The sequence below is a fragment of the Temnothorax longispinosus genome, chromosome 3 (assembly GCF_030848805.1).
Source record: "Temnothorax longispinosus isolate EJ_2023e chromosome 3, Tlon_JGU_v1, whole genome shotgun sequence".
In the NCBI taxonomy this organism is placed as follows: Eukaryota; Metazoa; Arthropoda; class Insecta; order Hymenoptera; family Formicidae; genus Temnothorax; species Temnothorax longispinosus.
The window spans coordinates 15,821,147-15,835,218 of NC_092360.1; the positions used below are offsets into that span (position 1 = coordinate 15,821,147).

The 14,072-nt window shown below is 33.3% G+C and overlaps 1 long non-coding RNA gene across 1 annotated transcript; it reads left to right on the top strand.

Moving 5' to 3' along the window:
• The first annotated feature begins 276 nt into the window (after positions 1-276).
• Positions 277-2,312, top strand: LOC139810502 (uncharacterized). The gene is made up of 3 exons (XR_011731407.1): positions 277-1,069; positions 1,409-1,519; positions 1,631-2,312. It is a non-coding gene; the product is annotated as an uncharacterized lncRNA (long non-coding RNA).
• Positions 2,313-14,072: the final 11,760 nt, after the last annotated feature.

A 14,072-nucleotide genomic window follows, 5' to 3' on the forward strand; every position in this document is an offset into this window, starting at 1 on the left:
TTTTGTCGGTAAAGTTTTCAAATATGGTATGTCCTTCAAAAATCAAAATGTATTTGTATTAATCTCTATAATGTATTCAACTGTATGTTTTATGTATAAAACGATCAAATAGAATCTTGAGGAGGAGCACCCAATGCGTCCAAAATAAAAAAATGGTTACTCTGACTCTTAATCTTACAAACTTATATCTATAATATATGTCCTTTAATATGTTCTATAATATCCTATAATATGTGTTATTATATTTTAAAATAGAGAGATGTTTTATAGGCAAAACGGATTTAGTTCAGAGGGTATAAAACTACTGAGGGAGGGGGAGGCGGATATAGGACAAGTAATAGGGCAGAGAGAGAGAGAGAGAGAGACTAGGGCAATGGATGGATAGTAAGATAGGAAGCACGAGATACAACAAGAGATATAAGGACATAATGGCGCAGGAAGGACCGGGATATTTGAGAGAAAAAGGGCACAAAGGGAGTCAAAAGTTGATTGCGAGATGGAGATGTGGAAACGAAGAGGAAAGAAACAGATTTTGGGCGGAGGCAGGAAGAAGAAAATGCCAGATCTGCGAAGAAAAAGAAGGAACAATGGAGCACATACTGATACATGTAGACAGAGAGCGCAAGATTAGAGTGAAGGATTTTTTAGGAGAGGAAGGAAAGATAGCGAATGTGAAATGCATGAGAGAATTAGGAAAAATGAGAGAGAATAGGAGAAGGGAAAGAGAGAGTGGATGAAGGAGTGAATGTTTAGGTAGCGAAATTGTAAACCAAGTCCCGGATTTTAGGCTGGAAGGCCGAACCGAATAAAGTATATTATTATTATTATTATATTTTAAAAGTCTTCTGAATTATTTTCCTTGCAATTTATAATAACAAACTGCATTATATAGAATTACAAGTATTTTTTCAGGTGAACAAGGTTATGTTAATTGGAGGGAAACATGAAAATTTTATTAGAAGAAGTTTGAGTGCTATATTTCCTGATGACTTAGCCTCCATGTGTTCATGGACTGGTCAAAAAAATAATTATAAAATTGGAGATACGCACACAATTCTGAGCATTAAAAGTAAGTAATTTTTTAAGAGATGTATATATTACTTGCAATATTAAATGCTATGTTTTATGTCTCAAAATTTATTAAAATTGTCTCTAAAATTTTTTTGTGGCAATCATCGTTAAAAAGCAGGACACACATACACGTTAAAAATTCTTACGAAATAAAAGAAAAATATTTATCCATAAACTAATACTTTTGATCGATTTAGTATATATGTAAACTATTCCGGAAACTTTTGTGTTACTTCAATAATTATCATAAGTTTTAATTGCTGTTAAATTAACATTATTTATTTCTTTCATCTAACAATGAATAAACGGTACACGTATTGAATTTTTCTTATTCCAGAAGCTTTTAGAGCAATATTCCCTCGGAATACAGAAAAAGATTTTCAACACTTTGTAATGGAGTGGTTCAGATTCGCAAACGTCTGTAAGGAAAGAAAAAAACATTAAAAAGGTAATGTAATGTATTTCAGTATATACTCTATAAAATAAAATCATTATAGTTTGCCGCGTTATAATTTATAAGTAACTTTTTCACTAATTTAATTCTACTTTTATTTTTCAGGAAGTGATAAATATATTATCTTACTTGTGTGGCTCCGCGCAAGTGATTATTATAGTAACAAAAGGGTCTTAGGTTTGATCTCGACTCAGTCTGCATCCCGCATGTACAGTCCTCGTTTAACTTGTTTCCCTGTAAGGGGTTGATTAAGAGGAAGTAAATGGTTTAAGGATTTGTGGTTTAAGAATCCAAAAGTTTAAGGATTAAAAGACCTGTATGTGGTTTAATAATCCGTTTTAGAAAGTTTGTAGAATGAAAGAAAAATACATAGTTCTAGACGATAGTAAAAAGAAAATTTTTATACATTAGAAATAGTGATTTGTGCTATATGATCTAAAAGGATAAGGTCGAAGGCACTAACACCCTCATTCGAGGGGACCCATTTCAAATAAAAAAAGATTTTGATAAAATTATTTGGTTTGACATTTTTTTTTATTATCACGTTTAGTTTTTATTCAAGGATCAACGACGAAGATGTGAGACCACATCTGATCTTGTCTTATTAAAATGCATTTTTTCCTGGATTTAAGACAGAAATCTGATTTTTTTATTTGAAAGATGAGTTTTATCCCAAAACCTTCCGCTAGGATCAGTGATCTTCACCAAATATATTATTGTGATAAACTGAAAACTGTAATATATGGTATAAATTATTTTTATATAAATAAAACTTTTTTTATGATAATTAGTGAATTATTCCCCAATGCAGATTAGTATACATATAACAGGCCTGGGCAACTTGGAGCTCCGGAGCCACGACACTCCCCTACTTTCCGTGGATAGAAAAAAACCCAGTAAGCAAAAAATCATTATTACACTGTTATTGCAACGATATTCTAGAACTTTTAATGTTGTTAAATATGTAGTTCCTAATGTTGTATAGAACATCATTATAAACATACTTTGACCACGATTCCGAAATTTCAGTAATGTTGAAATGGGAGTGCTATAACGTTGCAAATAACATTGAGCTAAGGTCTTTCTATCATTCCTGTAATGTTTTTGAGATAAAAATTTAAACGTACTATCAACTTTATTACAATATTATATTAAGATTACAGTAATATTAATTCTAACATTTATTTAAAGTTCTTATTGATGTTTTATTTCTATTACAGGCAACATGTTTTCAATAAATATGCAATAGTAATAAAATATCTCAATATTTATTGTCTAATTAATATTTATATTGCTTTTATAGACCAGGCTTGGACAACTTTGAGCTCCAGAACCACGACACTTCTTTTCTATCCACGGAAAGTAGGGGAGTGTCGTGGCTCCGGAACTCGAAGTTGCCCAGGCCTGTTATATATTAATCTGCATTGGGGAATAATTCACTAATTATCATAAAAAAAGTTTTATTTATATAAAAATAATATATACTTATATATTACAGTTTTCCGTTTATCACAATATAATATCTTTGGTGAAGGTCACTGATCCTAGCGGAAGGTTTTAGGATAAAACTCATCTTTCAAATAAAAAAAATCGAATACGGATACGGAAAATCGGAGACAGATTATTAAACCACATACAGGTCTTTTAATCCTTAAACTTTTGGATTCTTAAACCACGAATCCTTAAACCATTTACTTCCTCTTAATCAACCCTTTACAGGGAAACAAGTTAAACGAGGACTGTATATGCGGGATGCAGACTGAGTCGAGATCAAACCTAAGACCCTTATGTTGTTATTATAATAATCACTCGCGCGGAGCTACGCAAGTAAGATAATATATTTATCACTTCCTGAAAAATAAAAGTAGAATTAAATTAGTGAAAAAGTTACTTATAAATTATAACGCGGCAAACTATAATGATTTTATTTTATGGAGAGTATATACCGAAATACATTACATTATCTTTTTAATGTTTTTTTCTTTCCTTACGGACGTTTGCGAATCTGAACCACTCCATTACAAAGTGTTCAAAATCTTTTTCTGTACTCCGAAGGAATATTGCTCTAAAAGCTTCTGGAATAAGAAAAATTCAATACAGTTTATTGTTAGATAAAAGAAATAAATAATGTTAATTTAACGGCAATTAAAACTTATGATAATTATTGAAATAACACAAAAGTTTCCGGAATAGTTTACATCATATATACTAAAACGATCAAAAGTATTAGTTTATGGATATATATTTTTCTTTTATTTCGTAAGAATTTTTAACGTGTGTATCCTGCTTTTTAACGATGATTGCTACAAAAAAATAGGAGACAATTTTAATAAATTCTGAGACATAAAACATAACATTTAATACTGCAAGAAATATATATATCTTTTAAAAAATTACTTACTTTTAATGCTCAGAATTGTGTGCGTATCTCCAATTTTATAATTATTTTTGGCCAGTCTATGAACACATGGAGGCTAAGTCATCAGAAAATGTAACACTCAAACTTCTTCTAATAAAATCCTTTTCATGTTTCCTTCCAATTAACATAACCTTGTTCACCTGAAAAATTTATACTTGTAATTCTATATAATGCAGTTTATTATTATAAATTGCAAGGAAACTAATTCAGAAGACTTTTAAAATATAATAACACATATTATAGGATATTATAGAACATATTAAAGGACTCAAAATTCTAATTGATCGTTTTATACATAAAAGATACAGTTGAATACATTATAGAGATAATTAATACAAATGCATTTTTTTTTATTTTTGAAGCACATACCATATTTGAAAACTTTATCGATAAAATTCTACCTTCTTTTAGAAAGTTTACATATATCGTATTGGTTGCATAGAATTACAAATGCTTTTACATAATAAAAATAGGTGTAAATCAATTAGAGCATTTGCTAAATATATCACAAAAATGATTAAAAAATTTCAAAGTAAAAATCTCGAGCTGTCAGTGTAAATATTTATCTGTTTACAAAATTGTACAATTTTTATATATTATCAGTATGTTTGCTCCGTTAAAAAAAATTGTAAAAAGATATTACTGTACTATACTTCAATTAAATTTAAAAGCTTAAAAATATATGAAAAGTTTGCAAAAAGATTTTTATATATAAATACTTAAACTTTCTGCTAAATATGGTACAACAAAACAACACACATTTATATATAGAAGATCTATATGCATAAAAGACTTGAACAATGTAGTGTGAATGCGTTAGTACTTATTTAATATGACGTTCGGATGATTTTGTCCGTATGTTATTGACACTTTTAGAGTTTTTCATCTATTTTTTCATGTAATAAATTGTCATAAACAAAAAATATATGCATATGTTACGCCACAATCAAAATAACTATAAACATAGTAGATACAGATAATGCGCAATTACTATTTTTGCTATAGGCACTACATTGAAAATAATACCAAAAAATCGGTAAAAATTACAAGTCCTGGTGATCTTTTTGTCGACTCTAAATTGCAAATATTATATTTACTACTCTTGGAGAGAAAGGGAGAAAGAAGGAGAGAGAGAGGGATGGAAAGGAGATATCTCTTACAGTCTTTTCTCTTAATTCTTAAATTTTCAAAGTCTGATTTTATTGTATAAATTTATATCTACTACTATTATGTAACTACTAACCAGAAATGTTATTTGTAAATGTTTATAAAATTAATTTTAATTGTGATAAACAGCTTTACTTACAACTTGCATGAAAGCTTCTTGATCAGTTTTTAGCATATCTTCAAATTTTCAATGAAAGATAAGGGGAGATATTGTCCAATCTTTGTATCTTGTACAATACTTTCCTTAGAATATTGCTCAGCCTCGCGGCGCCCGAGTACATCAAGAATATGTTTGATCCTTAATACTTTAGTATATTTCTTTTCTTCTGCAAATCTCTCTCTTATATAGGTCGAAAAATAAATCTTGAATCACCAGCTACCTATTTACAGCACATATAGATAATTGAGTTCTTATCATTAATATGCAAGTTTTAGAATATAATAATTAATTACCCATATAAAAATATTGTATACAATTAAAAGTGCTCGACAGCACAAGCACAAACGTACGTATGACACACTCACGCATCATACGTATAGGTATGTAAGATAATGCGACTACAGTCTCCAGAGCTATTACTGGTTCCGATTGACTGTCGCGACAAGCGTGCGTCTGCTCACGATCTCGACGCGCTCAAACAGCTGAAAATAATCGGCAGTAAATTGCAAGAAAATAGCAAATAATTCTACTATATAGCTTCTACCGATACCCAAAGAACGTTATTTATAATTAACCTAAATTATAGGTTATAGATTATCATATCAGCTATACTATTCATAGCACGTATGGTTAATTTAGTTCTTATTATTAATATACAACTTTTCGAATATAATAGTTACTTACTTATATATAAATATACTGTAAATAAAGAGCACTCCGCACTGCTCGATCCACACGCGTGTATACGCACTCACGCATCGTACGTAGGATAATGTACGCATCATGGCTGTCGCGATGAGCGTTGCGCACAATATAAAACAATAACATTCTAACAACAGAAAATTAATATACTACCAACGTTATTTCCAAGTCCAACTTACAAAAAAATTTTGAACTGTTGCATTGATCTCAAATAAATGTCAGAGTAACATTTGAAAAATATTTTCTGTAACGTTTTTAAAATATTTTAACAACATTCAGAAAAATCATATTACGAAATAATATTTTTCAAGTATGTGTATAATATTATTAAAAAACGTTTAAAAAATACACATAAAGTCAATATTTCTAAACGTTAATTTAACGTTCCTTGCTTACTGGGAAGTGTCGTGGTTCTGGAGCTCAAAGTTGTCCAAGCCTGGTCTATAAAAGCAATCTAAATATTAATTAGACAATAAATATTGAGATATTTTATTACTATTGCATATTTATTGAAAACATGTTGCCTGTAATAGAAATAAAACATCAATAAGAACTTTAAATAAATGTTGGAATTAATATTACGGTAATCTTAATATAATATTGTAATAAAGTTGATAGTACGTTTAAATTTTTATCTCAAAAACATTACAGGAATGATAGAAAAACCTTAACGCAATGTTATTTGCAACGTTATGGCACCCCCATTTCAACATTACTGAAATTTCGGAATCGTGGTCAAAGTATGTTCATAATGATGTTCTATACAACATTAAGAACTACATATTTAACAACATTACAAGTTGTAGAATATCGTTGCAATAACATGTAATAATGATTTTTTGCTTACTGGGATGTAGTTACGTCAAAACAAGCATAAATACGTACCTATGTTTAATTCCTTTCTTTTTTAGTCGCGCCGCAAACGTCTGTTTCGCAGGCCGTTGTTGATCAGACAGCCGAAAGTTACCAATAGCAACCAGCGGTATTTTTGAATGGTATTATAATGCTATAAGGATAACTATAGACGATAGTGAAAAAAAAATCCACATATGAAAAATCCCAGGCAGCATGTTAATGTTCACTGAATGTTAGTTTTGTGTTATATATGTTTACTGTTTGATTTCGAACAGTCAGCTAACATTCTGAAAATAAATTTTTTCAAAGAGTTATGATGTAAACGTTGAACGAACGTTGCAGATATATTACTAATTTGCCTTTTAGTCGCGTTATTTTTGTGTTCAGATGCGAGTGTTTTTGGAACATTGTGCTCCAACACTTGTAGCAAAATATACTCGAAGTCCGAATTTTTCTAAAAACGGATCGGATCATCAAATAAAGGATACTGGAAATTGGGAGTGGAGCAAGGGGGTGAACAGAATAAGAGGCAAAAAGGGAATGACTGAGAAGGAGGCTATGAAGAGAGAGAAGGAAGGGGTATTAACCTTCGTCCGCAATACGCAGACGCGAATCGCATCGTAACAGCGCGGTGAGCGTGACGTCATCTCTGCGCTTGTGCATTGCAAGCAAAGGTTATCAATCTACCTTTCTCTCTCTCACCTAACTTGGACTGCTTGGACACACTGGACATAGATCTTTTCTACGGGTTTTAATTAAATATTATTGCACAGTAAAAATCATTACGCCAGGTAAGTTTATAATGTTTCTTCTTATGCAGGAATTATAAGGCTGATGGCATAGAACGAAATGAAATGTAGACACTTAACGTTTTCTGCTATCACCCTAACGTTAAGTTGTAGGCTAGTCATGCATAGAGATTAGGTAACCAGTTATTTGTCTCTATGACAATCATGATTGCTTTTGTTACGATAATTATTGAAAATTGATTTTTTAAAGTGTTTTCGTGTATTTAAGATTAGAAAGGTGGAAATTCAAAAGACTATTTATAGTTAATCTCTTAAAATATAGACGTCAGATATTTTACGAACATTAGTCAGAAAAAAATGTCGGGAAAAAAACTTGTTACTCAATGTCAAATTCAGAAAATGGCACAGATATTAGTGAATTCAACACAAAACATATCGGATGACTTCTTTTTGGAAGAGGGGACATCGCATGATCCTACTGTTATTCTCTGCTCCCCAAACGCAAGTTCTTCTCATGTTAGTGCTTTTTTTAGTGATGAATCCATAATCTCTTCACTTAATAATAACTATGCTATGCATTTTACCCCAACCGATTGTGATGCTAAAGATTCTGTTTTGCAAATGCTCTCAACAAATGTAGTATTAACTCCGACAAGAATGGCTGAAATTTTCAATAATTGTATTGATAGCAATTTGTCAGAATCAAATCAAGAACCAGATATTGAGCCATTAGTTGTACGCCTTCAAAGTATTGTTCTTCACGTGTTAATTTGACTCAGCTAAAAATGTTGCTAACTGAACTTAAGCCTGATCATCTTGACTTGTCTTTAGACCCACAATATATAATACAAACACCAGTCTATATGAATATTAAGCCTTTAAATAATGGTAGTTACGTCCATGTTGGTATTAAAAGCACGGACTCGTAAAACGTATGGAGAGTGGAATTAAACCGAATTTTTTACAGTTAGGTATAGATATAAGTATTGATGACCTGCCAGTCTCCAAAAGCAGTTTTGTTGATGTTTGACCCATACTAGGTAGATGTACAGGATTATATGACCAAAGACCAATTGTGATTGGCCTTTTCTGTGGATCTGGTAAGCCAAAACCATTGGATTCGTATTTGATGGATTTTATTGATGAACTTAAGGTACTTCAGAATGATGGTATTAAATGCAATAATCAAGTGTTCAGAGTTTTTGTTCATTAGTTTATTTGTGACGCACCAGCTCGTGCATACTTAAAGTGTATCAAGTGTCACACAGGTTACAATGGATATGAGAGGTGCATTCAAGAAGGTGAGCATGATGGTGCGAAAAAAATAAAAGAAAGATAAATTATATTTTTGGCCTGCTGGCCTATCTGTTACGCGCATTCAGTGGCGAATTTAGGATTAAAAAAATGGGTAATATTATCCCCTTCGTCCTTCTGTTCCCAAGAATTCGGGAAGTCAACTACTAACCTGTGGTTCAGGGATCCCTATCTTTTAAGCATTTATCCTGAATACGCCATTGGAAATGGATAATTTGCAAAAGCTACTTTCCCAAAAATTGCCCCCTGTATACAGGGAATATCCTCCCGTGCTTTGTGTTATCCGAATGTTTGACGAAAGCTTGTCAAACATTATATCGTAATGTTCCACGAACATTCTCTGAACATTCTTCGAACATTAGTTAGGTGCGAACTCCTAACAGATAACAGTTATTTCGTAATGGTTATAACATTCAGCGAACACTCGGAGAATATTAACATGCTGCCTGGGATACAGACGGCTAGATGAGAGGCATTTCAAATTTTTTGATCCGAATTAGGATCTGATCCGAAATAGGCACTTTACTCTAGCTTTAATTTCTCCCTTGACAAAATTATTATATTACAAAATTATGTCACCTAACTCAACTCAAGTGACATTGTATTTAAAAAAAAAGATGTGAAATTTTTAAATTGCGCCAATTGCAAATATATATATTGCTTTGAAAAATAATTGTTGTGCAACTACTTTTAAAAAATAAAACCCAAGTGGTAAATTCATGTAACAATAAATATAGTTATTTATAATGATATAAGTACATACAATCTATAGAAACTGGTTGGAGTAGTAAAATTCCCCCTTTCCCTAATTAAATCGATTCGATTTAATTTTTGATGCTATATGCATCTAAATAACTGTAAAGGAATCATTGCGAAAAATATTACCTCAGCCATGGGTTCGAACCTCTGGAACCTCCTTCATTCCGTGAAGGTGTCGTACCGATTCGACCACTGCGAGGCATGTGGTAATATTTATAATAACTAATAACCTATTATTAGTTGTAATATTACGCGTACTTTTAGCCAGCGTGATTTAAAACTTTTGCGCATCATTTACCGCGCTTGGTTTATAGTTAGCCCGTTTTCTATATTCGTAGAATAATCTTTTTAATTTGAACTCGTCTACTTCCCTTCTTCGTCATTCAGCCGCATTTTCAAAAATGAATTTGATTGGTCGCCATACTCTTTGTCAGCGCCCAGAGCCAATCCGCCACACTCTTCGTCAGCGTAAAAGCCAAATTCAGTTAAGGGAATTATTAATGAATCAATCAATCAAATATGTCTTATTAACATATCATATAATATATAAAATGTATAATTCATTATTATATGTAAAATTCGTAATTTATTGCATATCCCCGCAGGGTTCGCAATCTACTACCAATACTATCCTTCTCCTCTCACTTTAATCTTTTGGACCAACGGCTTAACGTCTCTTTCCGAAAGACGGAGCCCAGTTTTCTCCGCACAAGAGCCTATCTTGCACGGAGAGGCGCAGCTGTCGGAAAAACATTCTGTTTCGAAATCATCACCAGCGACGATTTGAAATAAGCGCCGTAACGCCTGCTCAGACGTCGCGAGCGCAATCGGGGAGAGCGCGACGGTCAGCGAGCGCGGCAACGGAGAAGCACCGGCCCTAGCAACCGTTGTTATTCTTCATCTTCTTCTTGAGTTGCCTCATTAATTTCGTTCTCGCGAGTCTCTTTGGAATCGACATCGAAAAAAAAGGGAATGAGGCAATACTGATTGGTTGCGCGTGACGTTGATTGTGCTGTTCGCATCCCGGAGCGAGGAGACGCTTTTGGAATCATCGAGTGGAGGACGGAGTTTCGACGGAGCCGTGGCGGGGATCGACGAAGCCGGACGGGACGTTCTGATGCCCCGACTTTTCCATCCTGCCTAATCACTCCCAACTGAGGTGTCATCGAGACGCCCGAGAGTTCTAGCGTCGTTGCTTCCGACCTCGAGAGAAGCCTCAGGTTTGATTTGCTCGATCCGATTGCTGCAGTGATTCGAGTGACGCTTATGCGGCGGTCCCGCAATTATTTACCGCGCGGCTACGTGGTCGACGTGGTGCTAAATATCTGCGCGTACGATCTCAGTTTCTTCTCATTGCGCGTATCTAAATTAATTTATAAATAATTAATATGGTTATAGGAATGGTAAATTAATACAAAACAATTATTTATAAATTAATTTAATCAATAACTATAATAAAACTCATATTCTTAAAAGAAGGTACCCGGGTACCCTGGGTATAAGAATCAAGTAGGTAAACTTCAAGACAATAATTTTTTTACTTCCGGGTATTGAAACAAAAAGTTCATTGCATATTTTGATAGTAAAAAGTTGAAATAGCGACGATCCGGGCGGTTATAAAGAAATTTTCATGGAAACATTAAAAATTTAACCTATATATGCACAGGTGGGTATCCGGGTACCCGGGTATTGACATAAGGGTTAAACGTACGTAGTCGAATGTTGGAAATTAGAAGGGACTGTCTAAAGTTGAATAAGAGTTAGAAACAAAGTCAAAACCGATGTCGAAATTAAAGTGTCGTTAGAGTCAAAATTAAAAACGATGTGTCGCTCCGCGGCGTTTTCCGCCCTATTTATACCCGAAATGGTCAGAACCCCCCGCGCGAGATTCTCACCACTTCCTACATGTCTTAAAGGGGGAGGTTTTCTAGAAGTTTCTAGAAGCGTAGTTTTGGGCCCCATCTGGACCTCAGCCTGACAACAGCCGCCTGATAACCGAAAGATAAACTAAACATTTATACTTGGAGCTGAGCGTTTGCTCGAATCTCTGAGCTAGCGTGCGTCGTCTAAAACGTTCAAGAATTCTAACGTGCGTCGTCTGAAATTTTAGGATAAAATTTTCGTATGTAACACTATATATGTACAATCGGGAGCATTAATGCCGAATATTGTTTGAATTTACAAAGAGATTTCATAACATATGATTTATATCAATTCTATTTCAGGATAAATAATAAATGAAAACTGAATATGATGATAGATAATGAATAAAGATCTATTGATGATAGATAATGAATAAAGATCTATTAGAGAATTACATTGAATTAATCGGTTGTAACAAAAAAAACACAAAAGTTGTGAGAGTTGGAGTATATTAAATCCCAATGTAATTTTAGAATTAATTACTCTTAATAGAAGTACCGCAAGAGTACGCGAAGAAGCGTGTAGATATTAATCGTGCGGGTCGCGTATAATGCACAAGTATAAATCACACGTAACGACGTAACTGTAAATGCGTTACGTTATGTAGAAAACGCGTATAATATAAAACCTTTGAAGTGTTATAAAGGTCGTAATGAGCGGGTGGGGGTCAAACGATCGATAGATCACACTCTCATTGACCTTATTTTTATATTCGGATTGCACATATTATGAACACCTTTACATTTTTCTTCAAAAATTTCATTTTTAAGGATTAGTTTTAGTTTTACTTTTTATATCATTAACATTACATTATCATCAGAATAGTCTGATGTGTTCTCATCGCAATTCAAATCTGTATTATTAATATACATTTCTGTTGTCTTTTGCCCACTTACAATCATAGCCTTATTAGTTGTCATTTCTGCAACAAAATTTTGTCCTGTCATATTCCTTATTTTCTCCAATTTCCTTTTCCTTGCTCTATGTTTTTCTACGCGTTCATTCATTCTTCACACAGTTTTAAGATCTTTTAACACTTTATGCAATCTTTTAAATTAATTTTATACAGACTGTATAATACGCGCACGTTATAAAACTGAATCAATATTACAATATGTCTTGGAAACAATGGAAACTCAATGAAACTTTGTTCAGTTCTTATCCAGTTCTTGAGCAGTATTTTAACTAATAATTATCTATTAATACTAGACAATAACTGGGCAAGTGTCCACGCAAACTGCATATATTTTTACCAGGAAAACTGCTTCAGATACTGAATAAAACTTTATCAAGTTCTTGTCCATTTCCTACGCAGTATTGTTATACTAATGAAAATGCAGTAATACTAGACAATAACTGGAAGAGTGTCTAGGAAAACTGCATACATTTCTACTATTTTCTTAATAATTACATTCTTAATAATGACAAATTTTAGTCGATTTTTATACTCGATTTAGTCGGTTTTAATACTCGAAAATTTACAATTTTTAAGGCATTTTTAAAACTTATTATGGTAATTTGGGTCGAAAATTATCGTATAGATTCCACTTTAGACGTCAAGACATTAAGGACTGCCCAAGGCAATGTCCTGTACTAGTTATGTAAGGTAGCAGCTAAGCGACCATGAATTTATCGATTCCCTGCTTATCGTCGAACGACTACTTCGATATCTCGTTTACCAATTCATCTCTCGCACGTAAGCTATAAAAATATCTCTATGACAAAAAATGTTTTATCTTTTCATGGAAAAGACATTAATATTCTTGGGCAAGCTACATAGTCTTTAGATATCAAGATTTTAAAATAGATATTCGAAGCACCGTATATAACTTTTAAAACATATAAATACATTTAATCCCGCCTTTTTAATATCTGTTACGTATATGTAGATGGGGAAAGATACACTCTCGGTTCTTCCGGTTTATATTAAGTATAGCTCACTTTATTTCAGACGTTCTTACAAAACTTTATCGCTGTGGAATCGGTCGCGTCCGCTCCGTCGAAAGTCAGACCCGCTCTGCTGAGCGGGAGAGAACGGTGGTATTACCACCGTAGTAAGACACGCATTGATCACGCGTGGTTCACGTCTGTCGAACGCGCGCCTCTGATTACGCGCGTATCGAACTGATCAACAATCACACTTCGATGGTATCCACCGTACATACCGATCTATCCATAACACCCTCTTTCCTTAACGAAAGAAAATATGGACGCAACCAAAAGAACTTTAGTGTGTTACGTAATCTCCGTATCTGTTAGTCGGCGTCCTAGTTCTTTGTGACCTGCGTAATTCCGGTGTGTTAAACGGTCCTTGGTTAGCTACCACTTGTAGTCTTTGAGGCTCTATCCTAATTTGCTCATCCGCGTTATAACTTACGTATCTACTTTCATCGCTATTACTAATGCGTGGTGGGGTCTGTTCTCCAATCTGTCGTATCTGATTTGTATGACGTCTCCAAATTCGGCCATCATCCAAAAGTATCAAATAGTGTAATTTCC